This window comes from Chiloscyllium plagiosum, unplaced genomic scaffold, assembly GCF_037043375.1.
Source record: "Chiloscyllium plagiosum isolate Xiang-an unplaced genomic scaffold, Cpla_swu_hap1 HiC_scaffold_13, whole genome shotgun sequence".
Lineage (NCBI taxonomy): Eukaryota > Metazoa > Chordata > Chondrichthyes > Orectolobiformes > Hemiscylliidae > Chiloscyllium > Chiloscyllium plagiosum.
The window spans coordinates 33111604-33136924 of NW_028270151.1; the positions used below are offsets into that span (position 1 = coordinate 33111604).

The 25321-nt window shown below is 42.6% G+C and overlaps 1 protein-coding gene across 5 annotated transcripts in view; it reads right to left on the reverse strand.

The window, feature by feature from the left end:
- vwa5b2 (von Willebrand factor A domain containing 5B2) overlaps window positions 1-20782 on the reverse strand; it is a 167272-nt gene extending 146490 nt beyond the window's left edge. For all 5 annotated transcript variants that reach the window (XM_043702443.2, XM_087993475.1, XM_043702439.2 and 2 more), the window contains exon 1: window positions 20650-20782. The gene's annotated coding sequence lies outside the window, so the exon portion shown is untranslated. The remainder of the gene's footprint in view (window positions 1-20649) is intronic.
- Window positions 20783-25321: the final 4539 nt, after the last annotated feature.

The following is a 25321-nucleotide window of genomic DNA, read 5'->3' on the forward strand; positions in this document are numbered from 1 at the left end:
CTCATCGCCAGAACTTTCCAACAAGCACCAAGACATGGCTTGGCTGGTGGTGAGAAGGGCTCTGCCTGTGAGATCCTTTATGCACGCCCGGACTCTCTCCCACACTGCACTCTGCCCTCGAAGCGGCTGTGGGAGGGACGAGACTGTCACACACCTCCTTCTGGAATGTGCCTACGCAGAAGACGTCTGGAGAGGAATGCAGTGGTGTTCGTCGAGGTTCGTCCCGAGCAGCGCTGTGACGCGAGACTCCGTGCTCTATGGTCTGTTCCCCAGGATGCACAGCGAGACAAACATCAACTGTGCCTGGAGCATCGTCAACTCGGTGAAGGACGCTCTTTGGGCAGTCCGAAACCTGTTGATCTTCCAACTGAAGGAGGTGACCCCAACTGAGTGTTGCAGACTAGCACATTCCAAGGTCCAGGACTACGTGTTGAGGGATGCGCTGAAGCTTAGGGCAGCTGCTGCGGTTGGGAAAGACCACCATGTAACATCTGCCTGCCTAAGAAGAACAGGGGACCCACCCAGTCATTTGGGCTCTGCTGACGCCTCAGCTAAATATATGGATATATTATTGATAAACGTACAGACCTGTATATACAAATGATGAAGTCTGATCTCTGTATGCAAAGAAATGGAATGTTTACATATGTATGGCATGACCAACTGTACAGACCATCAAAATATTTTATGAATAAAGTATATTTTTGAAATAAAACAAAACACATTCTACTCTTTATAACCAGTCGCCTCATGTTAGACTCCATCCTGGTGTGCCTGTGAAAGTTATACTTGTTTATATTTGGCACCTATAGTAAATGATTCATCATTTCCTGGTGAAGGGCTTTTGCCCGAAATGTCGATTTTCCATCCTCAGATGCTGCCTGATCTGCTGTGCATTTCCAGCACCACTCTAAGCTTGAGCTATAGTAAATGTCTATTGGATCTTTCAATACCATGCTAACCACATGCTAGTTTCTTATGTTAGGAGAGATATCTTAAGCATTGCCGCTTCAGGTACAGATACTCAGCTGGAGGCACAATCCAAATCAAACACTGACAAATGCATTAAGCAGACCTACTATAATATTAACACATGGACTTCTGAAGGGACACCATAGGCGATTGACTGTGTGGAGTTTGCACATTCTCCCTGTGTCTGCGTGGGTTTCCTCCGGATGCTCCGGTTTCCTCCCACAGTCCAAAGATGCGCAGGTTAGGTGAATTGGCCATGCTAAATTGCCCGTAGTGTTAGGTGAAGGGGTAAATGTGGGGGAATGGGTCTGGGTGGGTTGCACTTTGGCAGGTCGGCGTGGACTTGTTGGGCCGAAGGGCCTGTTTCCACACTATAAGTAATCTAATCTAATCTAGGTTCTTGAAGGAGTAAGAGCTGAAAATGTGCTGCTGGAAAAGCGCAGCAGGTCAGGCAGCATCCAAGGAGCAGGAGAATCGACGTTTCGGGCATGAGCTCTTCTTCAGGAATAAAGGAGTAAGATCTAACACCTTCCTTATAGTCTCGGTAACACATCACATAAATGTAACTCGTAACTAGTTTCAAACAAGCAATAAACTACTTATTTTTCAATACTAGAACCTCTTCTACTTAAACCACTATGTAGTTTTGCTTTACCACACTGAACCAAACAAACTGTTTAGATCCCTTTGCTTTAAAAAGATGCAGACCTGCCCCATTGTGAGGTGCAGTCTTAATTTGACTGCACATACCACAGTAGTGACTCAGCCAGAATTCAAGATAGCAGCTAATTGCCGCCAGATCCTTCTTTTCAGAAACTGACACACAGACTGTTTAGTCTTCTAATTAATTGTTTTGATTCTGTGCCATTGACAACTCCGAAGTCCTAATTGTAAATTGCTAAATTATACAGAGTCACTACTTCATCACAAGGTTTTATTTATGTAAAGAACAACCAGAGCTGATCACACAATGAGGGATGCAGTTTCCAATCATGATATCTTCCAGCAAACAACATCTCACAATGTAATCATATTGAGAGTGTGAATTTAAGAATTGTTCTAACCACAGTATGTAGTCAGAGAAGATTGCATTACTAAAATGAGATTGACAAGAAGAATCTTGACCTTTGTGATATGAAGACTGCATTTTTACTAATATGTTGCAGAAAAATTTGAATTCAGTACAAGTCACATTCATTAAATTTTACAATTCCCCAGCAATTAAGATACAGCAAAGTAGTCCAGTTTAGTCAAAGGAAAATAAATATAATGAATTCTGGCTTTTTCAGAGACAGACTACTGCAATTGTAAAAAAAACATTTATGATGAATCTGTCAGTGCAATCAGTGAAAATGCTTTTACTATAATTTGTGAAGGAATTATTCTTTACTCTTGGCTCAAGGTTGTTCTCTGCACCAGCCATTTGATTCTGGCTAAAGCCCAGTTTTGATGAAGTAGGTTTGTGTTAAATAATATTTCATTTCAACTATGTGCACTGCCAGAATTAGTAAATGTGCAATCATCCCTTTCTGTTTGTTGCAACCCTATCCCCCAGGCTTGTTACATACTGACTCTATAATTCTGTGATAACTGATTCAACACATTGCTGGAGTGCATGATGTACCATTCAATGCAGCTATGAAGCAGGATATGAGTCAATGCACATGGAATAGTGTTGTAGTTACATTGAGCAATGGTTTGAAGAATGTGGGGTGGACTTACACTCGACTGTGTTGACTTCACCTAATAAAGCAACATTAGCTCATTAAAATAATTTTGGGCACTCATGACAGATTGTGTATGATGCGCTGGAAGTGATGGAGTGAATGGAATGTCAGATGCTAGCAATTATGGGAAGATGTAGATTACCTTTAAAAAAACATTTTGATAAAATGTGGCTGCTCAATGTCAATAAGATGAAGGGGCATATCAGGCTCAAGTGCAGCAAAGGAGTACAAGGAGGACAAATGATTTTGTTTTACATTTGATGCCATTGTTGTTTGGTTCATTGTTGTCAATGTCAGAGAGTTAACATAAGGTTGGAATCAATATGTTGGTAAAGGGAGGATCTCAGAACAAAACAATGTGTGGAATCTGTGGAATTACAAAACAGCAGGAGGTGGGAGACTTTGGTTGGAGTTACCTATATGCCACCAAATGGTAATCTTGGATGACTTCAATCTACGTGTAGGTTGGGTAAAACAACCAAGCTCGAAAGCTGAGAAGGATGAGTTTCAGGAACGTTTCTAAAACAGGATGTTGAAGACCCAAATGAAGGCTATTTATCATTTAATATTATGTAACAACAAATCGCTAATTAATAATCTTGTCATAAAATAACTTTTAGGGATGACTAATCCCAGCTATTCGCAATATCTACCAATGATTTGGACTGGGGACCAAATATAATATTTCCAAATTTGTGGAAGTACAAAGCTAAGTGGGAATGTGTGGGACAAACGTGCAGGTATTCCTTAAATGGTAAGAGGTTGGGAAGTGTAGATGTACAAAGAGACTGAGATGTCCTTGTTAGTAAGTCACTGAAGTTAATGCGCAGCAAGCTACTAGGAAGGCTAATGGAATGTTTGCTTTTATTGCAAGAGGATTTGAAGACAGAAGTAGTGAAGTCTTACTTCAATTGCGTAGAAGCTCGGTTAGTTTGCACTTGGAGTACTGTATGCAGTTTTGGTCTCTTTAAATGAGGAAATATCTTATTGGCACAGAGGGAGTGCAGTGAAGGTTCACAAGACTTTTTTCCCAGGAAGTTAGCACTGTCTTCTAAAAGTGCGATTGACCAAACGAGTTTCAAAGAATAATCTAATTGAAATGTACAAAATGCTTAAAGAGAGATGGGATAAATGCAGATAAAATGTTTTCCCTGGCTGACTAGTCTAGAACCAGGGGAATCATTTAATAATTAGAGAAATACAATTTTGGACTGTGGGTTTTTTTACTCAGAGGTTTATGGATCTTTGAAATTCTCAGTCTCAGTCTGTGAGTATCTCAAAAGTAGAAATTGACAGATTTCCGTTTGCTAACAGCAGAAAGGAATTATTGGGATAATGTGTTAAAATGCGTTGAAATATTTAATCAGACATGATTGTCTGAAATGGCAAAAATTAGTTCATGGACTCAGTGGACTACTGTGTTCTGACGTTCCAATGTTAAGAAGAATAAAAGTGCGGAATCTCATCCCTTAGGTTGTGATTGCTGTTTTTGATTTTAAAATCTTAATTTTTATTTTTCTTACTTTTTCTTTCTGTCTTTCTTTGCTCCTCTCTCCTAATCTAGTCTTTCAGACTCTTCAGGTTTCTTTCTGCACCCTATATGAAAATTCACCTTATTTCTCAGTCCTCTTCCTGCTTAGTTCGCAGTCATTCAGTGCCATTAATTTCAGAGTTATGTTATTTATCCCATCATTCACCAAGTTCCCAGCTTCCCTGATGCTCTCAAGTGTCCAGAACATTTGTGTGGAAAAAGGGAAAAAAACCTAACAAAGGAGTCTAACTTCTAGGGAATTTCACAATTGAGCCATTCCTCTCCGTCAAACTCTGGACTATCATGTTATGCTCAATCATCATACCAAAGAAGCAATCTAAAACCTAAGCAGAATATCATATTACTTCCATAATTAGAGACATAGAATTGTACAGTGTGGAAACAGATCCTTCGATCCAAACTCGTCCATGCCGACCAGATATCCTAAATCTAGTCCCACTCACCAGCATTTGGCCTATACCCCTCTAAACACTTCCTGTTTATATAAACTTCCAGATACCTTTGGAGGGAAAATAGACCTAGCCTATTCAGCCTCTCCTTATAGCTCAAACCCTCCAAACCTGGCAACATTCTTGTAAATCTTCTCTATACTGTTTCAAGTTTCACAACATCCTTCCTATGGCAGGGGGACCAGAATTGTATGCAATATTCCAGAAGTGGTTTGACAGTCTTTGGAATATGCTGACTTCCTTAAGATGGTAAAACCCAGTAACAACAACTGAATAACACTGTGGTGGCATGATGTGTTAAACATACATATTATGATTTGGGGCTATGGATAGTGCTTATACGTTCTTTCATGGCTGAGTAGGAATCTCAGTCACTGTTACCACCTGCTATTAACATGCGTGGAAGCATTTACAAGTTAATAATCAACTTTTTTGGCCATCAATTCCTTCAGTGTGATTCAAACCTGGAGTTTCTAGCTCTTATGGAGGGCAGCTGATATTATGCTGCAAAAATTCCTCCACAGAACTTTTGTTCATTATGTCAATAAGTTACATCTGTCAAAATTTTAGTAACGATGCCCTTGAGAGTTTGAGGAACTGATTTTAAAAAGTAGTTGAATATCTATCAATTAACAGAATGCTATGAATTAACTTTCCATCAATGGCAGCTAGTCCTTCAGCATGCTAACCTTTTATTCAGGACCTGTTACCTTAGGTATCTCTAGCTTTCTGCCTCTCCAATTTCCTTTTCTCTTTTAAGATCCTCTTCAAAACCCAAAATATTGACTTCATTGTGGTTACCTCTAATGCTGCCTACTTTATCTAGTTCGTATTAAGTACCTTGTGATATTTTCCTGGATCCAAAACATTTTAGCGCATACCTTTGCATCAACATCTCTATGATGTTCCCGCTTCAAGATTTATTTGGTCTGAGACAGTCAACAGCAGTGTGGTTCCCTCTCAGGGTACCCAAAGCTTACAAATAACCTGCTCAGCCCAACAAAGAAGCTAATGATGTGAAGAGTATACTTGCTCCTTTCCATCATTCTTGGCTCCAATCCCTGAGATCCCCCATTCCCGACCTTCACACACCCTCTCGTTGATTTCTATTTCTTACACCCCTCCTTGAGTCCCCAGACCTCAGTACTCTTCAACTCCCAACCCCAGGATCTCTGAAATTGGTCCATGATTCTCATCCCAATTCCTGGGCTCCCTATTATCCTACTCTAACACCGCCTGAACCCCAACCTCATGATCCATGATGTCCCCTCACCCATCAAAACTGTTCCATGGCTTCATGTTCCTTGAAAATCCCAATCCATGATCTTGCAATTCCATATGAGATTCTTGGCCTTAATCTCAGAGTTGACCCCTGAATCCACTTACATGAGGATCACTGCTATACTCTCTAGACAATAACTGAGACCCCATTTGCTTCCGTATGATTCTGCCTGTTTTCTTTCAAATGAGATCTTTAGCTAAAACTCTTCTCTCAGTTGGCAATTAAAAGAACTTATGGTGCTATCCCAAAGATGTGTGTGGTCCCCTGTATCTTTGCCAACATATATGATTCAAACTAAAAGCAAATCATCTGCTCATTATCCCTTTGTTGTTTATGGGGTTTGCTATGTTTAAATTGACTACAGATATTTATATTTAAACCTCCTCAAAGCGATTCCGAGTCAGTGAACCTGAGTAATATTAAACCAGAAAATGTTGGAAATACTAAGCTGCTAAGACAGTGTCTGTGTAGTATTATAATAGCTCTGTATTGCTCTTTGATAAAGAAAATAAGAGTTCTGTATGTGAATTCTTGCACAAATGCAGAATGCATCACTCATTGGTATCCATGATTGGATTAAATTTGAGAACCAGAGTCAGATCTTATCATTTATCAAGAGTTTAGAATGAATATTAAAAGTCCCTAGACTGTTCAGCCAAGCACTTACAATCTTTTGTAAGTAGGTTTTGCATCAATTAATAATGCTGCAGTTACTGTGAAACTGAAGCAACATGAAAGTAACTCTTTCAATTGGTCTCTTATTATAATTTTATCCAACTCAACTGACTCACAACTTGTACCTTACATTCTGTATTTTGGAGGTGTAAACTGCTTTGCATTGGCACAAACTATGCCTTGTGTCTGACCACTTAATCTATGAATGTTATTGGAATGCAAAAACATAGCATCGACAAGTGAAGACAAGTTCTTGGATCATGACATCCAGTTGTAGACAATCAACTTTGAATCTATCTCTAGGGCGGCCACTGTCATGTACTTGTATCATCATGTAAAGTCAGTGCAAGTGTTGGTAGAGTTAAGTGAGCACTCCAAGTTTTAAATTGCCTTCCCTCCCAGGGTAAAGCAATATTTCAATCTCAAAATTATTATGTCATTAGAGTTCAATATCATGACTACCTTCAGGGCTAGTTTTAAAATTGTTTGAGCTATTTAACAAGCATATTTTATTAGATTCATGGTGCACTATTTCTTAGTTCTAAGGCCTCATGGAGAATTAGATGGTCCTAAGTGTTGACAGGGTTACTCTGTACTGAAAAATGTGTTGCTGGAAAGGTGCAGCAGGTCAGGCAGCATCAAAGGAGCAGGAGAATCGACGTTTCGGGCATAAGCCCTTCTTCAGGAATGAGGAGGGTGTGCCAGCAGGCTAAGATAAAAGGTAGGGAGGAGGGACTTGGGGAGGGGCATTGGGAATGCAATAGGTGGAAGGAGATTAAGGTGAGGGTGATAGGCCGGAGAGAGGGTGGGGGCGGAGAGGTCGGGAAGAAGATTGCTGGTCAAGAAGGCAGTGCTGAATCCGAGGGTTAGGACTGAGATAATGTGGGGGAGGGGAAATGAGGAAGCTGGAGAAATCTGCATTCATCCCTTGTGGTTGGAGGGTTCCTAGGCAGAAGATAAGGCACTCTTCCTCCAGGCATTGTGTTGCCATGGTATGGCGATGGAGGAGGCCAAGGACCTGCATGTCCTTGGCGGAGTGGGAGGGGGAGTTAAAGTGTTCAGCCACAGGGTGGTGCAGGTGTCCCAAAGGTGTTCTCTGAAACGTTCCGCAAGTAGGCGGCCTATCTCCCCAATGTAGAGGAGGCCACATCGGGTGCAGTGGATGCAGTAAGCGATGTGTGTGGAGGTGCAGTTGAATTTGTGATGGATGTGGAAGGATCTCTTGGGGCCTTGGAGGGAAGTGAGGGGGGAGGTGTGGGCGCAAGTTTTGCATTTCTTGCGATTGCAGGGGAAGGTGCCGGGAGTGGAGGTTGCTCCTTGGATGCTGCCTGACCTGCCTCGCTTTTCCAGCAACACATTTTTCAGCTCTGGTCTCCAGCATCTGCAGTCCTCACTTTCTCAGGGTTACTCTGTAATCTACAGTTTGGTACACAAGCTTCATGCTTTAAGATCTTGACAATCTTCATTGTCTGAGAGTACTGGAGAGCTGCTGGGTGTGAAACCAGTCAGAGGCTCAATTTACTGCTAACTATTCCTGGTTTTCAAAAGTGTTTGAACTTAAACTTAAAACTTAGTTATTTTCTCACATTAATGTGCAACACAAAAGTGATTCTTTACAGAATTGATATTGAAAGAAATTCTGTTATCGTGGTGGTAGTTCCGAGAAGAGGTTATGACTTGCTGGAACCAAGAGAGACTACAAGAGTCTAAATTGGTAAGATTATCTTTATTTAACATTCATCTAACTATTTTCCCTATTAAGCTTGGCATATTCTGTGTGCAGAATCATCTCTCTCCAAAGTCTGCTGTTCTGTGTTCCAATATATTTTCAGTGATGCCCGCTGACAATTTACCTATTTGAGTATTAACCCTTTACTTCCCACAAATCAAATAAGAAAATTCCAAATATATCCCTTTGTAAGTAGTGAGTATTTGATAATGCTTTATGAGAAATAAAAACTACTGCACAAGCTGAAATCAGTGAGGCTTAAAGATTAGAACCTGGAATTGAAGGACAATCAATTTGGGTCTGTTTTAGAGGATTTGATAGTGTGTTGGTTTGGTAGTGCTGCTGGAGAGGGGATACAGTGACAGTATAATCAGTACACAGCATATTTTAGTAAAGGAATCAAGACAGAGAGAATTCAGTCATGATTGAGTTTTGAGGGAGTAAGGCGAGTCTGGATGGCCTCTGCTTTAAAGCTAGGAGTATTATAGTTAACACAGATGAGGTAAGGGTGTGGACTGACAAGTAGAATTATGATATTGTTGCCATCACAGAGAAGTGCTTGAGGGAGAGGCAAGACTGGCAACACAACATTCCAGGGAACAGAATCTCCAATTAGGACCAGAAAGGATGTAAAAGAAGAGGGGGTATTGCATTATTCATTAAGTTGTCAGTTAATGCAGTAAAGAGAAATAATATCTTGGTAGGATCTTCAAATGAGGCTTTGTGGAGAGAGCATAGGATTATAAATGGGGGAGGGGGGAGTCACATTGCTGGAAGAGTCAGCCGATAAAAGAGGAACAGGTATGTAGGCAATTCATTGAGGGAGTAATTGAACAGGTAATTACACTGGGGGATTTCAGTTTCCCAAAGATTAATTGGGATAGTCATAGTGTAAAGGGTTTAGGAGAATGTATTTAGATTAGGGATTCCCTACAGTATGGAAACAGGCCCTTTGGTCCAACCAGTCCACACTGACCCTCCTAACACTATGGGCAATTTAGCATGGCCAATTCACCTAACCTGCACATCTTTGGACTGTGGGAGGAAACCGGAGCACCCGGAGGAAACCCACACAGACACAGGGAGAATGTGCAAACTCCACACAGGCAGTCACTCGAGGTTGGAATTGAACTGGGACCCTGGTGCTGCGGGGCAGCAGTCCTAACCACTGAGCCACTGTGTATTCAGGAGAGATTTTTACATCAACATGTAGAGCGTCATAATCATAGAGATGTACAGCATGGAAACAGACCCTTTGGACCAACCCGTCCATGCTGACCAGATATCCCAATCCAATCTAGTTCCACCTGCCAGCACCTGGCCCATATCTCTCCAAACCCTCCTATTCATATACCCATCCAAATACCTCTTAAATGTTTCACCACTTCCTCTGGCAGCCCATTTCATACATGTACCACCCTCTGTGTGAGAAAGTTGCCCCTTAGATCTCTTTTATATCTTTTCCCTCTCACCCTAAACCTATGCCCTCTAGTTCTGGACTCCCTGACCCTGGGGAAAAGACTTTGTCTATTTATCATGTCCGTGCCATTCATAATTTTGAAACCCTCTATAAGGTCAGCCCTCAGCCTCCGATGCTCCAAGGAAAACAGCCCCAGCCTATTGAAACTCTCCCGATAGCTCAAATCCTCCAACCCTGGCAATATCCTTGAAAATCTTTTCTGAACCCTTTCAGGTTTCACAACATCCTTCCAATTGAAAGGAGACCAGAATGGTATGCAATATTCCAAAAGTGGCCTAACCAATGTCCTGTACAACCGCAACATGACCTCCCAAATCCTGTACTCAATACTCTGACCAATAAAGGAAAGCATACCAAATGCCTTCTTCACTATCCTATCTACCTGCAACTCCACTTTCAAGGATCTATGAACCTGCACTCCAAGGTCTCTTTGTTCAGCAACACTCCCTAGGGCCTTACCAGAAAGCATATAAGTCCTGCTAAGATTTGCTTTCCCAAAATGCAGCACCTCACATTTATCTGAATTAAACTCCATCTGTTACTTCTCAGCCCATTGGCCAATCTGATCAAGATCCTGTTGTAATCTGAGGTAAAGTCTTCGCCGTCCATTATACCCCCAATTTTGGTGTCATCTGCAAACTTACTAACTATACCTCTTATGCTCACATCCAAATCATTTATATAAATGACGAAAAGTAGTGGACCCAGCACCGATCCTTGTGGCACTCCACTGGTCACAGGCCTCCAGTCTGAAAAACAACCCTCCTCCACCACCCTCTGTCTTCTACCTTTGAGCCAGTTCTGTATCCAAATGGCTAGTTCTCCCTGCATTCCATGAGATCTAACCTTGCTAATCAGTGTCCCATGGAGAACCTTGTCGAATGCCTTACTGAAGTCCATATAGAATACGTCCACCACTCTGCCCTCAACAATCTTCTTTGTTACTTCTCAATCAAGTTTGTGAGACATGATTTCCCACGCACAAAGCCATGTTGACTATCCCTGATCAGTCCTTGCCTTTCCAAATACATGTACATCCTGTCCCTCAGGTTTCCCTACAACAACTTGCCCACCACCGACATCAGGCTCACCGGCTTATAGTTTTCTGGCTTGTCTTTACCACCCTTCTTTAAGAGTAGCACCACATTAGCCAACCTCCAGTCTTCCGGTACCTCACCTGTGACTATCGATGATACAAATATCTCAACCAGGGGCCCAGCAATCATTTCTCTAGCTTCCCACAAACTTCTCGGGTACATCTGATTAGATCCTGGGGATTTATTCACTTTTATGTGTTTCAAGACGTCCAGAACTTCCTCTTGTGTAATATGGACATTTTTCAAGATGTCACCATCTATTTCCCCACATTCTATATCTTCCATGTCCTTTTCTGCAATAAATACTGATGCAAAATACTTGTTTAGTATCTCCCCCATCTCCTGCTGCTCCACACAAAGGCCATCTTGCTGATCATTGAGGGGTTGAAACTTTATTGCTGGAACAGCACAGCAGGTCAGGCTGCATCCAGGGAACAGGAGATTCGACGTTTCGGGCACAGGCCCTCCTTGATCATTGAGGGGCCCTATTCTCTCCCTAGTTACCCTTCTGTCCTTAGTGTATTTATAAAAACCCTTTGGATTCTCCTTAACTCTGTTTGCCAAAGCTATCTCATGTCCTCTTTTTGCCCTCCTGGTTTCCAGAAGTTCCAACAGTGAAACAGTGTAGTGCTGAACTTCATTCTGAGCAATCAAGTTGGACAGGTGTTTGAGGTGGCAGTGGAACAGCATTTTAGTGATAGCAACCGTGGTTTAAGTTTGTTATGGAAACGGAAAAAGAAGGAATTTGTTTTGCAGTAAGGCAGATTTTATTAAAGTAAGGCAGTTCTGGCCAAAGTAGATGGGAATAGTTGTTTCTGGGTAAATCTATGGCAGAACAGTGGGGTAGGGTTGTGGAGAGAGGGTGGGTGTGCAGGCCCAACATGTTCTCTTTCAGATATAATGTAGGAGCAACAAGCCCAGAAAACCCTGGATGTCTGGGAACATTGAGTACTGGATAATAAGGAAAAGAGGGAGTTTTAGCAGATGCAAAGGGAGAAAATCAACAGAGGCCTTAGCGGAATGTAGAAAATGCAGGGGGATCTTAAGAAAGCAATTAGAAAAGCAAAGGGGATCCATGAAAAAGTAGTGCTAGATAAGATTAGGGTGAATCCTAAGATATTCTGCAATAATTAGGGGAAGAGAATAAAGAGGGCCAAAGAGGGGGTATAATTTTAATATGAAGGCGAGGAGTTTTAAGGGAAATTAAGGAAACTTGATTTTACTCTGAGGGTGGTGGGATTCGGGAATACACTACCTGGGGGGCTAGTTGTGATGGGAAACCTGACAAACTTGAAAAAGTACTTGGATGCAAATGTCATAACATTCAAGGCTATGGGCCAAGTGCTGGAAAGTGGGACTAGTATAGATTTAGGGGTGTTTGTCGATGCAGACTGGATGGGCTACAGGGCCCCTTTTGCCCCGTGTGATTTGATAATCCTGTAATAGACCTGTGATTTACGTGAAGGTGGAGAGAATGAGCCATTGTCCATCTCTGATTTAAATCAATGACAGTGATTCCATCTATTATCCACAGAAAAGAGCAAAATAACAGGAACAGGAGACTCCAAGGAAACAAAACGAAAAGGAAAAATAGCCTTCAACTTCTACATTTGTCAGCTGAAAATTTGAAACTGATGATTGAAAAAGTGATAAATCACTGACCAATATGAGCTTTGGAAACTCTATCATGTAATCACCCATCATGGAAGATCATTTGGCCATTTGGCTCTTCTAAGATGTCACATCCAGAGACATTAGGTCAGGCGACTGAAAGCTTGGTCAGGGAGGCAGGAGATAAGGAGTGTCTCAAGGAAAGGAAATGGTGTAGAGAGGTGTGGGAAAGGAATTTCAGACCTTTGAGCTGAGGCTGGTGAAGGCACAGCCACCAATGATGGAACAGTTAAAGTAAAAGATGCTCAAGAGACTCTCATTCGAAGAATGAAAACTCCTTTTATAATACAACTGTGAAGCAGCTTAGGATGCTTATTGTACTAAAGGTGCCATGTAAGTCTCAATCGTTCTTGTTTTAAAGACTACTATCAAGACTCCTTCCACCATCCTTTCAGTTAGTGACAACTCATTACATTAAAGTTCTTTTACCAATTACGTTAAATCAGTGTAATCTCGTGACTACCACCAATTCTGACAGAAACAAGTTCTCTCTAATCAAGAAAGCAAATAAAGTTAGAGTAAAGTCCTCACAGTTCCATCTAACCATAGGACTGCTCGCATATCAGACAGAAAAGATTGCTGGTACTTCAACCTGAGGGTCACCATACGTCAGACAAGGGAGAGAGGTTGTAAAGGAGAGTCCTCCATAGCAACCTCAGCAAGTGAACGTGGTTAAAAATCACACAACATCAGGTTGTAGTCCAACAGGTTTATTTGGAAGCACTAGCTTTCGGAGTGCAGCTCCTTTATCAGGTAAGACACAGAATTTACAGCAAATGCTTACAGTGTGATGTAACTGAAATTATATATTGAAAAAGATCTGGATTATTTGTTAAGTCTCTCATCTTTTAGAATGACCATGTTGGTTTCAGTTCTTTCATCTGTAAAGCCTAGAACTTTTTTTAAAGTTACATTCTCAAGTGAACATTAACAATAAGGCGGTATCTCAGCCCATATAATGTATTGAAGATGGGAGGTATCCTGTGTGAGGTTGTCTGTGCCCCTAAAAAAGGGATTTATGGAATCTTACATGGATTCATGCAGTTTTTGAGCAAAATAAGATGCAATTCTTCAAGTACAAATTCACCCTACAAACATGTGTGTGTGTGTGTGTGTGTGTGTGTGTGTGTGTGTGTGTGTGTGTGTGTGTGTGTGTGTGTGTGTGTGTGTGTGTGTGTGTGTGTGTGTGTGTGTGTGTGTATGAAGAGTATGTGTATGTGTATGTTTGTGAGAGTAAAGGGGTATAAATCTGTGAGGGGGTCCATGTGTGCACGTGAATGTGGGAATCAAGATCAAAATCAACATTTCGGGCAAAAGCCCTTCATCAGGAAATTCCTGATGAAGGGCTTTTGCCCGAAACATTGTTTTATTGCTCCTTGGATTCTTCCTGACCTGCTGTGCTTTTCCAGTACAACTCTAATCTTGACTCTAATTTCTAGCATCTGCAGACCCCACTTTTGCGGGAGTGTATGTGTAAGCGTATCAGAGCTTGTGTATGACAGATGGTCTGCGTGAGTGTATGGATCTGTAGGAGTGTGTGTGTGTCTGTAGGAGTGTGTGTGTGTGTCTGCAGGAGTGTCTGTGCATGTGCGCGCGTGTATGTGTGAGTGTGTAGTGGAGTCACCTGTAGTTTGACATGAACCCAAAGTCCCGGTTGAGGCCATCCCCATGGGTACCGAACTTGGCTATCAGCCTCTGCTTGGCCACTTTTCGTGGTTGCCTGTCCCGAAGTCTGCCTTGGAGGATGGTCAACTGAAGGTCTGAGGTCGAATATCCTGAAATGCTGAAGTGTTCTCCGACTGGGAGGGAACATTCCTGTCTGTTGCTTGTTGTGCGGTGCCCATTCATCCATTGCCTTTGCTTGGTCTCGCCAATGTACCATGCCTCCGGGCATCCTTGCCTGCAGCGTATGAAATAGATAATGTTGGCTGAGTCATATGAATACCACGTACATGATGGAAGGTGTCCCCACGTGTAGTGGTGGTATCCGGCTTGCAGTGTCTACGGTGACAAGGTTATATGGTGTTGTCCTGAAAGCCAGGCAGTTTGCTGCGAATAATGATCTGTTTGAGGTTTGGTGAGACATGGAGGGGTGGGGAAGGTCCTCATTGATAATGTGTTGCAGGCTGCAAAGAGCATGGCGTAGGTTTTTGGCTCCCAGAAAGTACTGGACAACGAAGGGTACCCTGTCAGTTGCAGTTTTCGTGTCTGTCTCCTGAGAAGGTCATTACGGTTCCTTGCTGTGGCACATTGAATCTGGTGGTCAATGAGTTGAGCATTGTACCCCGTTCTTATGAGGGCATCCCTGAGTACTTCCAAGTGCCCGTCACGTTCCTCTTCATCTGAACAGATCCTGTGAATGCGCAGGGCTTGTCCATAGGGGATGACTATTTTAATATGTTTCAGGTGGAAGCTGGAGAAGTGCAGCATCATGAGGTTATCCGTGGGTTTGTGGTAGAGTGAAGTGCTGAGGTGCCCATCCTTGATGGAGATGCATGTGTCCAAGAATGAGACAGATAAGAGAGTAGTCCATGATCAGTTTGATGGTAGGATGAAACTCATTGATATCACTGTGTAGTTATTTCAATGACTCTTCGCCATGGGTCCAGAGGAAGTAAATGTCATCGAAATATCTGGTGTTGCATGTTGGTTGGAGGTCCTGCATAGAGAAGTCTTGTTTGAACCAGTGCATGAAAATATTGGCATATTGGGGTGTAAATCTGGTCCTCATGGCTGTTCCATGTGTCTGGATGAAGAACCAGTTGTCAAAGGTGAAAACACTGTGGTCGAGGATAAAGTAGAAGAGCTCTAGGATGGTGCTCGGAGATTGGCAGTTGTTAGTATTGAGTACTGAAGCTGTTGTCATGAGGACAACCAGTTCTTCATCCAGACACATGGAACAGCCACGTGGACCAAATCTGCACCCCAATATGCCAACATTTTCATGCACAGGTTCGGACAAGATTTCTTTTCTACGCAGGACCTCCAACCAACATTATACACCAGGTACATTGATGACATTTTCTTCCTCTGGACCCATGGTGAGGAGTCGCTAAAACAACTACACATGATATCAACGAGTTTCATCCCACCATCAGACTCACTGTGGACCACTCTATAGTATCTGTCTCATTCTCGAATACATGCATCTCCATCAAGGATGGGCACCACAGCACCTCACTCTACCACAAACCCATGGATAACCTCATGATGCTGCACTTCTCCAGGTTCCACCTGCAACATATTAAAACAGCCATCCCCTACGAACAAGCTCGATGCATACACAGGGATCTGTTCAGATGAGGAGGAATATGAAGGGCACTTGGAAGTACTCAAGAATGCCCTCATAAGAATGGAGCTGGATGCTCAACTTATTGACTGCCAGTTCCGACGTGCCACACAAGAAACTGTAATGACCTCCTCAGGAGACAGACACGAACTGCAACTGACAGGGTACCCTTCGTTGTCCAGTACTTCCCAGGAGCCGAAAGACTACGCCATGTTCTTTGCAGCCTGCAACATATTATCAATGAGGATGAGCACCTTGCCAAAACCTTTCCCATACTTCAACTTCTCACCTTTAAGCAACCACCAAACCTCAAACAGCTCATTGTTCGCAGCAAACAGCCTGACTTTCAGGACAATAACATGCAACCTTGTCTTGGTAGATGCTGCAAGACGTGTCAGAGTGTGGACATGGATACCACCATTACACATGGGTACACCTCCCACCATGTACGTGGCAGGAACTCATGTGACTCTGCCAACATTGTCTATCTCATACGCTGAAGGCAAGGATGCCCTGAGGCATGGTACATTGGTGAGACCGAGCAGAGGCAGCGGCAACAGATGAAGGGACATGACACAACAATCAACAGACAGGAGTGTTCCCTCACAGTTGGCAAACATTTCAGTGGTCCAGGACATTCGACCTCAGACCTTTGGGTGACCATCCTCCAAGGCAGACTTTGGGACAGACAACAACACAAAATGGCCGAGCAGAGTGCTGATAACCAAGTTTGGTACCCATAGGGATGGCCTCAACTGGGACCTTGGGTTTACGTCACATTACAGGTGACCCCATTGCACTATAAACAAACAAACACACACACAAACACACACACACTCTCTCTCTCTCACACACACACCCTACAGACCCATACACTCATGTAGACCCTCTCTCGTACACAAGCTCTCTTTCATACACTCACACATACACTCACACACACACCCGCACACGGACCCTCTCACAGACCTATACCCATTTACACTCATACTCTCACACAGACAATCATCCACCTCCTACACACACACACACACCTACATGCACACACACACATAAGTTTGTAGGGTGAATTTGTCCTTGCAGAATTACATTTTATTTTGCTCAAAAACTGCATGAATCCACGTAAGATTCTGTAAATCTCTTTTTTAGAAATAGAATTAGTCTGAACGCTGGGGCACAGACAACCTCACACAGGGTACCTCCCATCTTCAATACATTATCTGGGCTGAGATACCACCATATTGTTAATGTTCATTTGAGAATGTAACTTTAAAAAATGTTCTGAGATTTACAGATGAAAGAACTGAAACCAACATGGTCATTCTAAAAGATGAGAGACTTAACAAACAATGCAGGACTTTTTCAATACATCATTTCAGTTGCATCACACTGTAAACTTTTGCTATAAATTCTGTGTCTTACAATCTTATACTCCACAACCACCTGATGAAGGAGCAGTGCTCCGAAAGCTAGTGCTTCCAAATATAACTTGGTGTTGTGTGATTTTTAACTTTGTACACCCCAGTCCAACACCGGCACCTCCAAATCAGCAAGTGAAGGAATTGTCTGGTATTGCAAACCAGCCATCCAAACCACAGGAATGATTATTAGCAGCCAATAATTAAATTGTGAAGAAAGACTGGAAACATTTTGTTGAAAGAATCCAGCGAGGCAATCTCATAGAACTTTACAAGAAACGACCAATGTAACCAATAAACTGTGACAGTGATACAAGCAGCACAAATGGTTACATTTGTCCTGAGTGAGAATGCAAAACTGATAATGAGGACATCAATAAAGAGAAACTCAAGCAATTATGAAGTGAGTTACGTAGATGCTATTATCTAAACCATTCCCTGCAATAAAACTGATAGCTATTTGATAGCAGCATTTTTGTGGTTCATCCAGAATTTTCTCTTTCTTCAGTAGAAGCAAATCCATACTGGGGCCCAGTTCATGGGAACATCAGCACTGGAGCAGGCCATTCAGCCCCTTGAGCCTGTTCTGGTATCCAAAGAGATCATGACTGATCTTGTGGTCTAACTCCATGTACCTGCCTTTGTCATGCATACTTTAATACCTTTGCTGAACAAAATGTTTGGTCCAAAATGGATAGCCTCACCTTTACGTTGAACTTTATCTCCCACAGTTTTGCCCATTCACTTTGTCTATCAATATCCTTTGGTAATTTATATTGTCATCTACACTGTCTGCAATGTGTCATCAGCAAATTTGGATATATGACTTTCTATGTGATTATCCAAGTCTTTAGTAAATAATGTGAATAACTGAGGCACTAACACAGATCCTTGTGGAACACCACTGGTCACATCCTGCCAATTTGAGTACCATCTCATCATCTCTGCTTTCTATTGGCCGCCACGCAACCAATTAGTAATTTGTCAATAATTTGTCCTTGTATCCTTGGGTTTCTATTTTAGTTAACAGTCTGTGATATGGGACTTTATCAAGTGCCTTCTGGAAGTCAATATAAACAATATCCACAGACATTTCCCCATAGTGACCTCTTTAAAAAATTCGGTGAGATCTATCAGGCTTGACCTACCTGTCATGAATTTATGCTGTGCCTGCCCCCTATGATTAAATGAAAATTTTCATTTTCAGTTGCCCCATCCTTGATTATAGACACCAACAATTCCCCACCACAGATGGTCTGTAATTCCCTGGCTTTCCTCTTTCATCTTCTTCAAAAGCAGAATGACATTTCAGATAAAACAACAAATACATACCTGAGATGACGTTTAAGATCCTCTGACTCTGTCAGGTCCAGTTTTAATTTTGCTGTTGCAAGTAATGCCTAAGCCTTATGGGAAGCCTTATTGTGGGTAAGCTTCAGTGTGTCATCCTATAAGAATGACTCAGGTTTCAGTGAGGTAGAAGTTTGGAATTCACACCACAGCCAAGCCAAGGTTGTACAAATTTCCCTGATCACTCATTTGGTGAATGCAGTGGCTAATCTTGACCTGAGCTGCACCAGACCAAGATTAGAGTCAATGCCCATTCTATGTTGAGTTGGCTAATCTCACTCCAGTAGTAGGCTCGTAGGAGGGTGACTGGAATTGTTTCTGGGCCAGGAACTGGAAATTAGCCAGTGAACTTGTTCTGATCCAGTAGTTCCTTCTGAAAAAGGAATTTCACTGGAGATCATTGGAGATATTTTCAAGTCAAGTAATGATTAGTTTTGTATTCCGTCTGATGTACAATATTAAAGGGGGAAGTAATTAACGTAGTAAAAGATCAAAGGATTTGAATAGGTTTGCAGAAAGAAATTTTAACAGGGCTGGGCATTAGGTTGCAGAAAAGGGGTAATACCTTAATCGTCAAACCAGACCAACACCAAGAAACACTTCTTCACTGAAGCAGCCGTGAAAATATCAGACAGTCACCCCAAAACCCCAAGCTGTTGAGGTGTAGTCAATTGAGAATTTTAATTTGAGTTTGATATGTTTTTAATAGGCAAAGTTATTAAGGCTTCCAGAACCAAGTAAATCAATGCTATTGTGCTCTAGATGAGAGCTGAAATGTGTTGCTGGAGAAGCGCAGCAGGCCAGGCAGCATCCAGGGAACAGGAGAATCGACGTTTCGGGCATAAGCCCTTCTTCAGGAATCTTATGCCCGAAACGTCGATTCTCCTGTTCCCTGGATGCTGCCTGACCTGCTGCGCTTCTCCAGCAACACATTCTCAGCTCTGATCTCCAGCATCTGCAGACCTCACTTTCTGCTCTAGATGAGCCATGATCTAACTGCATGATAAAATAACTTCAAGGGGTTGATTGGCTAACCCCTTTTCATATTCTGTGTCCGTGTCCCCCAGACAAGGCCAAGTGAGTATCCAAACCATTCGAGTCTTGTGTAAATTTTGAGGGCAAGAAACCGGCAGCTTTAGTGCAGTGACAAATTGGTTAACTGTTGCGTGGAGGTGGCTGGCTGATGAACAGTTGTGAGCTGAGAGGTGGAGAGCTGATCCATTGGGAAAACATAAAAATATTTTAAAGAAAGCAAAAGCTTACCTGCCCAAAATGGTGGTGGTGGTCCATTTAAAGCTGTTTCGGCTGTCCAACCCCATCATATCGATTTATCATCACTACTTTTCGAAGCCACGCCTTACATATAAGTTGTCATATTTTGTAATACAAAAAATGAGCTCAGTGATAAATGGAGATTCCCCCAAGGGTAGGAAGCAGTGCAAATCCCTTGGTAGTGATCAAGGATGGAGGTCCTGGCTATGTTTATCCTTCTCACAGGTCCCACTAGCTGAGATCAATTAGTTTTTGTATAGATCAGGTTTTTGATCATCCAGCTTCTAGTCTCTGTCTTTCACCCATTGACGCAACTCATGCCCTCTTAGCAACAATTTATTACAAGTGATAACCCTGCATGAGAGAGGAGGGAAATCTTAATGTCTCATTGACGTCTGAGTCTTCAGTGAAAGGAATTCTGCTTATCACATTCTGAGATCATATTTCAATATGTTTCTCAGCACAAAGCTACTCCATGAATGCAAAATCCACATAGCAAGCACCAAACATCAAAGTATTTTCTTTCTGCTTGTTCAACATTTTCCCTCAAGCATTTCAGACATTCTTATCAACCATAAAGGCCAAAGAGCTAGAAAGCTATTGGGTTTGCCCAGCAAATCAGACAGCAACACACCCAGACACGGCAAAACAAACACAAACAATTAAATACGTTACTAAAAAATACCTACTTATAATCCAGGTCTTCTCTTTCTTTCATAAGCAGATACGATTTAAATTCCACAATACATAAAAGTTACAAGTCAAAGCTATTTTCTATTGTAGGTAAAGCTGTACATTTCTTCGGCAAATCTTTGGGCAAATGAATAATGTAGCTGCTGGTGCTGTCACAGAGACATGTGTTCAGACAAGATTTAATTGTTAAATGTGACGCAACGTTGTACTGAAATATTTTGGTCTTCCATGGTGCACCAGCACAATCCTTTGTACATTCCAATGTAGAAAACAGTCATATGCATGTCGCCAAAGTAAAGGTTTTGAGGTGGGGGTGGGGTAATACGATGAGAGAAACAGAAGCGATATGAAAATGTCCTAGTAAAGCTTTATGAATGGATTAGAAGTCTAGTTAAGTTTCAGATCTTAAGCATTCTTTTGATGTCCTGAAAAGGAATTGTGTGAATTCCAAAATCATTTTACACTGATTGTCATAGCCAGAGTGCATAAAGAGAAACCCCAAGCAAAATGGTATTCTTTTTTATCGTTTTGTGCATATATGCTGTTTCTTCTAAAGATAGACAATCTCGCTGGACTCATAAAATGACCCAGGCTAATTACACAATCATATTTTCAGAAGCTCCTGAATCCCCTATGTTATACAGACATTCCGGCTAAAAACTGGATTTGAAGATGAGCCGTCGACTTTCACCCAGCATCAGCTGAAGGAAACCCTCGAGACCCATTATGCAAAAATGAGCACTAATGCTTTTGTAGTTACCTCTTCACCTCGCAGTGAAAAGGGGTTGGGGGAAGGGGAGGGAGGAAGGAAAGCTACACTGTTCATTCAACATCCTCCAATTAGCTCATGAGGGTGGTTCCTCAGCAGTTGCAATGCCTCTCTGTCACATAAGCTTGTTAAATTATTGAAACGTACAAATCTGGAGTTTGAAGTTAGTTGTTGCTTGACCACCTGAGAACGAGCAGAACTCCAGGCTGAGTCAGCAGAAGAACTTTCGCAGAGTCACTTTTATTTGGGAGAATTCACTAACCATTTACTCAGTTTTATTTGCACATAGGATGTGGGTGTTGCTCACGGAACAGCATTTATTGTCCATTTCTTCCTGGAGAAGTTAATGAAGAGCTACATTGGAATCCCTACATAGAAGATCATAGAATCCCTACAGTGTGGAAACAGGCCGTTTGACCCAACAAGTCCACACCGACCCTCCAAAAAGGCAATTCAGCGTAGCCAATTCACCCCTAACTTGCACATCTTTGAACTGTGGGAGGAAACCGGAGCACCTGGAGGAGACCCATGCAGATGGGGAGAATGTACAAACTACACATACAGTTACCTGAGGCTGGAATTGAACCTGGGTCCCTAGCGCTGTGAAGCAGCAGTGCTAACCACTGAGCCACCATGCCACCCTAAATTCTTGAATTTCTGAAGTCCATTTCAGATGTAGGTACACCCACAGTGCTATCAGTATTGCTATTAGTAATGAAAAGATTTTGACCCAGTAACATTGAAGGAATAGTGATATAGTCAGGCCAGTGAGGAAAATGATGTCCGAGAACAACAACGTCAAATCTGACACCAAGATCATGAGCTGTGGTAGTTCCTGCCCTCCTACTTGGCTCTGAGCAATGGACTGTCTACAGCAGGCACCTCAAGTTGCTGGAGCAGTACCATCAACACTGCTTCTTCAAGATCCTGTGAAGCAGCTGGGAAGAAAGATTCACCAACACCAACACCCTTGACCAGGCCAACATCCCCAGCATCGAGTCACTGAACCTTACCTTGATCGGCTTCAATGGGCGGGGCATTCCATCTGCATGACCGACATGAGACTCCCCAAGCAGGTGCTCTATTCCCAGCTTTGAAATGGCAAGCGAGTCCAAAGAGGACAGAGGAAGTGCTTCAGGGATACCCTCAAGGCCTCACTGGTGAAATGTGACAATCCCAAAGGTACCTGGGAATCACTGTCCCAAGACCATCCAAAGTAGAGGAGGAGCATCTGGGAAGGCGTTGAGCATCTTGAAACATGCCGTCAGGAAAACATGGAAGCCAGGCAAAAACAGCGAAAGAAGCGCACTGCTGCACCAATGCCCCACCCACCCCCTTCCCATGCCTCAAGTGTAACAGCCTTATCAGTCTGTCCTGCCACTTACAGATTCACACCGAGAGTGGAAGAAAGTCATCCTCATTTACTAGGCACCGCCGATGATGAATTAAGACAGTATGTAATGTAATTGTTCAATGTGATGAACAAAGCAGAGATGGAATGAATTTAAATTCTGAATGATTTTCCCCTTTTAATTCCAGTACTCTGATGTACTATGGGTGATGGTGTTTGCATGCATTTGCTGCCCTTACCCTTTTCAGTGGTAAAGATCACAGATCTGGAAGGTGTTGTTGCTAATAGAACTATTTCTAATGTGCTTCATAGCTGGTACACTGCACCAGGCAGAGTGGCCTTTACATTTTTAATTTCCTCAACACATCCCTCTGCAAGCATTTCTGATTTGCAGCATTATGAGGATGTGAACGATGGAAATGTATTGCCTGCTTAGCCTATTATTTGAATATGAGTTGGTGTATTTAATTCTTGTCATCATTTTCAATAGAAAGTATGTAAGTGGGGAGTGCTCACTGACGTGCCAGTGGCGTCCCAAACATATGCAATGCCTGAAAGCGAAAGAAAACAACACACAAAATCTAATCCCCAATTTACAATTAGCTCTGAAAATATGTTGATTCCTTCAATGAACAGAATCAACCAGTAATGTTCTCAGTTGAGTTAACAGATTTAAGAGTAAACATGGGATTCCTGCAGTGCAGATGTAGGCCAGTCAGCCCATTGAGTCCACAATGACCCTCTGAAGATCCCATCCAGATCCACCCCCTATCCCTGCAACCCTGCAACTCCCATGGCTAATCCACCTATTCTGCATATCCTTGTACACTATGGGCAATTTAGCATTGTCAACCCACCTAATTTGCATATAGAGTCATAGAGTCATAGAGATGTACAGCATGGAAACAGACCCTTCGGTCCAACCCATCCATGCCGACCAGATATCCCAACCCAACCTAGTCCCACCTGCCAGCACCCGACCCATATCCCTCCAAACCCTTCCTATTCATATACCCATCCAAATGCCTCTTAACTGTTGCAATTATACTAGCCTCCACCGCATCCTCTGGCAGCTCAATCCATATACGTACCACCCTCTGCGTGAAAAAAGATGCCCTTTAGGTCTCTTTTATATCTTTCCCCTCTCACCCTAAACCTATGCCCTCTAGTTCTGGACTCCCCAACTCCAGGGAAAAGACTTTGCCTATTTATCCTATCCATGCCCCTCATAATTTTGTAAACCTCTATAAGGTCACCCCTCAGCCTCCGACACTCCAGGAAAAACAGCCCCAGCCTGTTCAGCCTCTTCCTGTAGTTCAGATCCTCCAACCCTGGCAACGTCCTTGTAAATCTTTTCTGAACCCTTTCAAGTTTCACAACGGGCGGCACGGTGGCACAGTGGTTAGCACTGCTGCCTCACAGCGCCAGAGATCCGGGTTCAATTTCCGCCTCAGGCGACTGACTGTGTGGAGTTTGCACGTTCTCCCCATGTCTGCGTGGGTTTCCTCCGGGTGCTCCGGTTTCCTCCCACCATCCAAAAAGATGTGCAGGGTCAGGTGAATTGGCCATACTAAATTGCCTGTAGTGTTAGGTAAGGGGTAAATGTAAGGGTATGGGTGGATTTCGCTTCGGCGGGTCGGTGTGGAATTGTTGGGCCGAAGGGCCTGTTTCCATACTGTAATCTAATCTAATCTAATCTAAACATCTTTCCGATAGGAAGGAGACCAGAATTGCACGCAATATTCCAACAGTGGCCTAACCAATGTACTGCCGCAACATGACCTCCCAAATCCTGTACTCAACACTCTGACCAATAAAGGAAAGCATACCAAACGCCTTCTTCACTATCCTATCTGCCTGCGACTCCACTTTCAAGGAGTTATGAACCTGCACTCCAAGGTCTCTTTGTTCAGCAGCACTCCCTAGGACCTTACCATTAAGTGTATAAGTCCTGCTAAGATTTGCTTTCCCAAAATGCAGCACCTCGCATTTATCTGAATTAAACTCCATCTGCCATTTCTCAGCCCATTGGCCCATCTGGTTCAGATCCTGTTGTAATCTGAGGTAACCCTCTTTGCTGTCCACTACTATCTTTGGACTGTGGGAGGAAAGCCAGAGTGAACCCAGGCAGACATGGGGAGAACCTGCAAACTCCACACAGTGAGTCACCCAAAGATGGAATTGAACCCAGGTCCCTAGAGCTGTGAAGCAGCAGTGCTAACCATTGTACCACACCTAACAACAAGAGAGCAATATTGAAGCTATCATAGCTAATAGTCTCAATATGTTGCCTCTTTCTGAGGAATGAGTTTGAGTGGTGACTTGATAGAGGTTTTTAAAATTCAGAAGGTGTTTGAGAGAGTATGCAGAGAGAAAATGTTTCCATTTGTAGAGAAGATCTAATCCCAAGGTCATAAATGTAATATAGTTATTAATAAATACAGGAAGGAGAAACTTGTTTACTCAGCGAGTTGTGAGAATGTGAAATACATCACAACATGATGTAGTTAGGGTGATAGTGTTTTTGTATTTAAAAAATGTTGGGCAA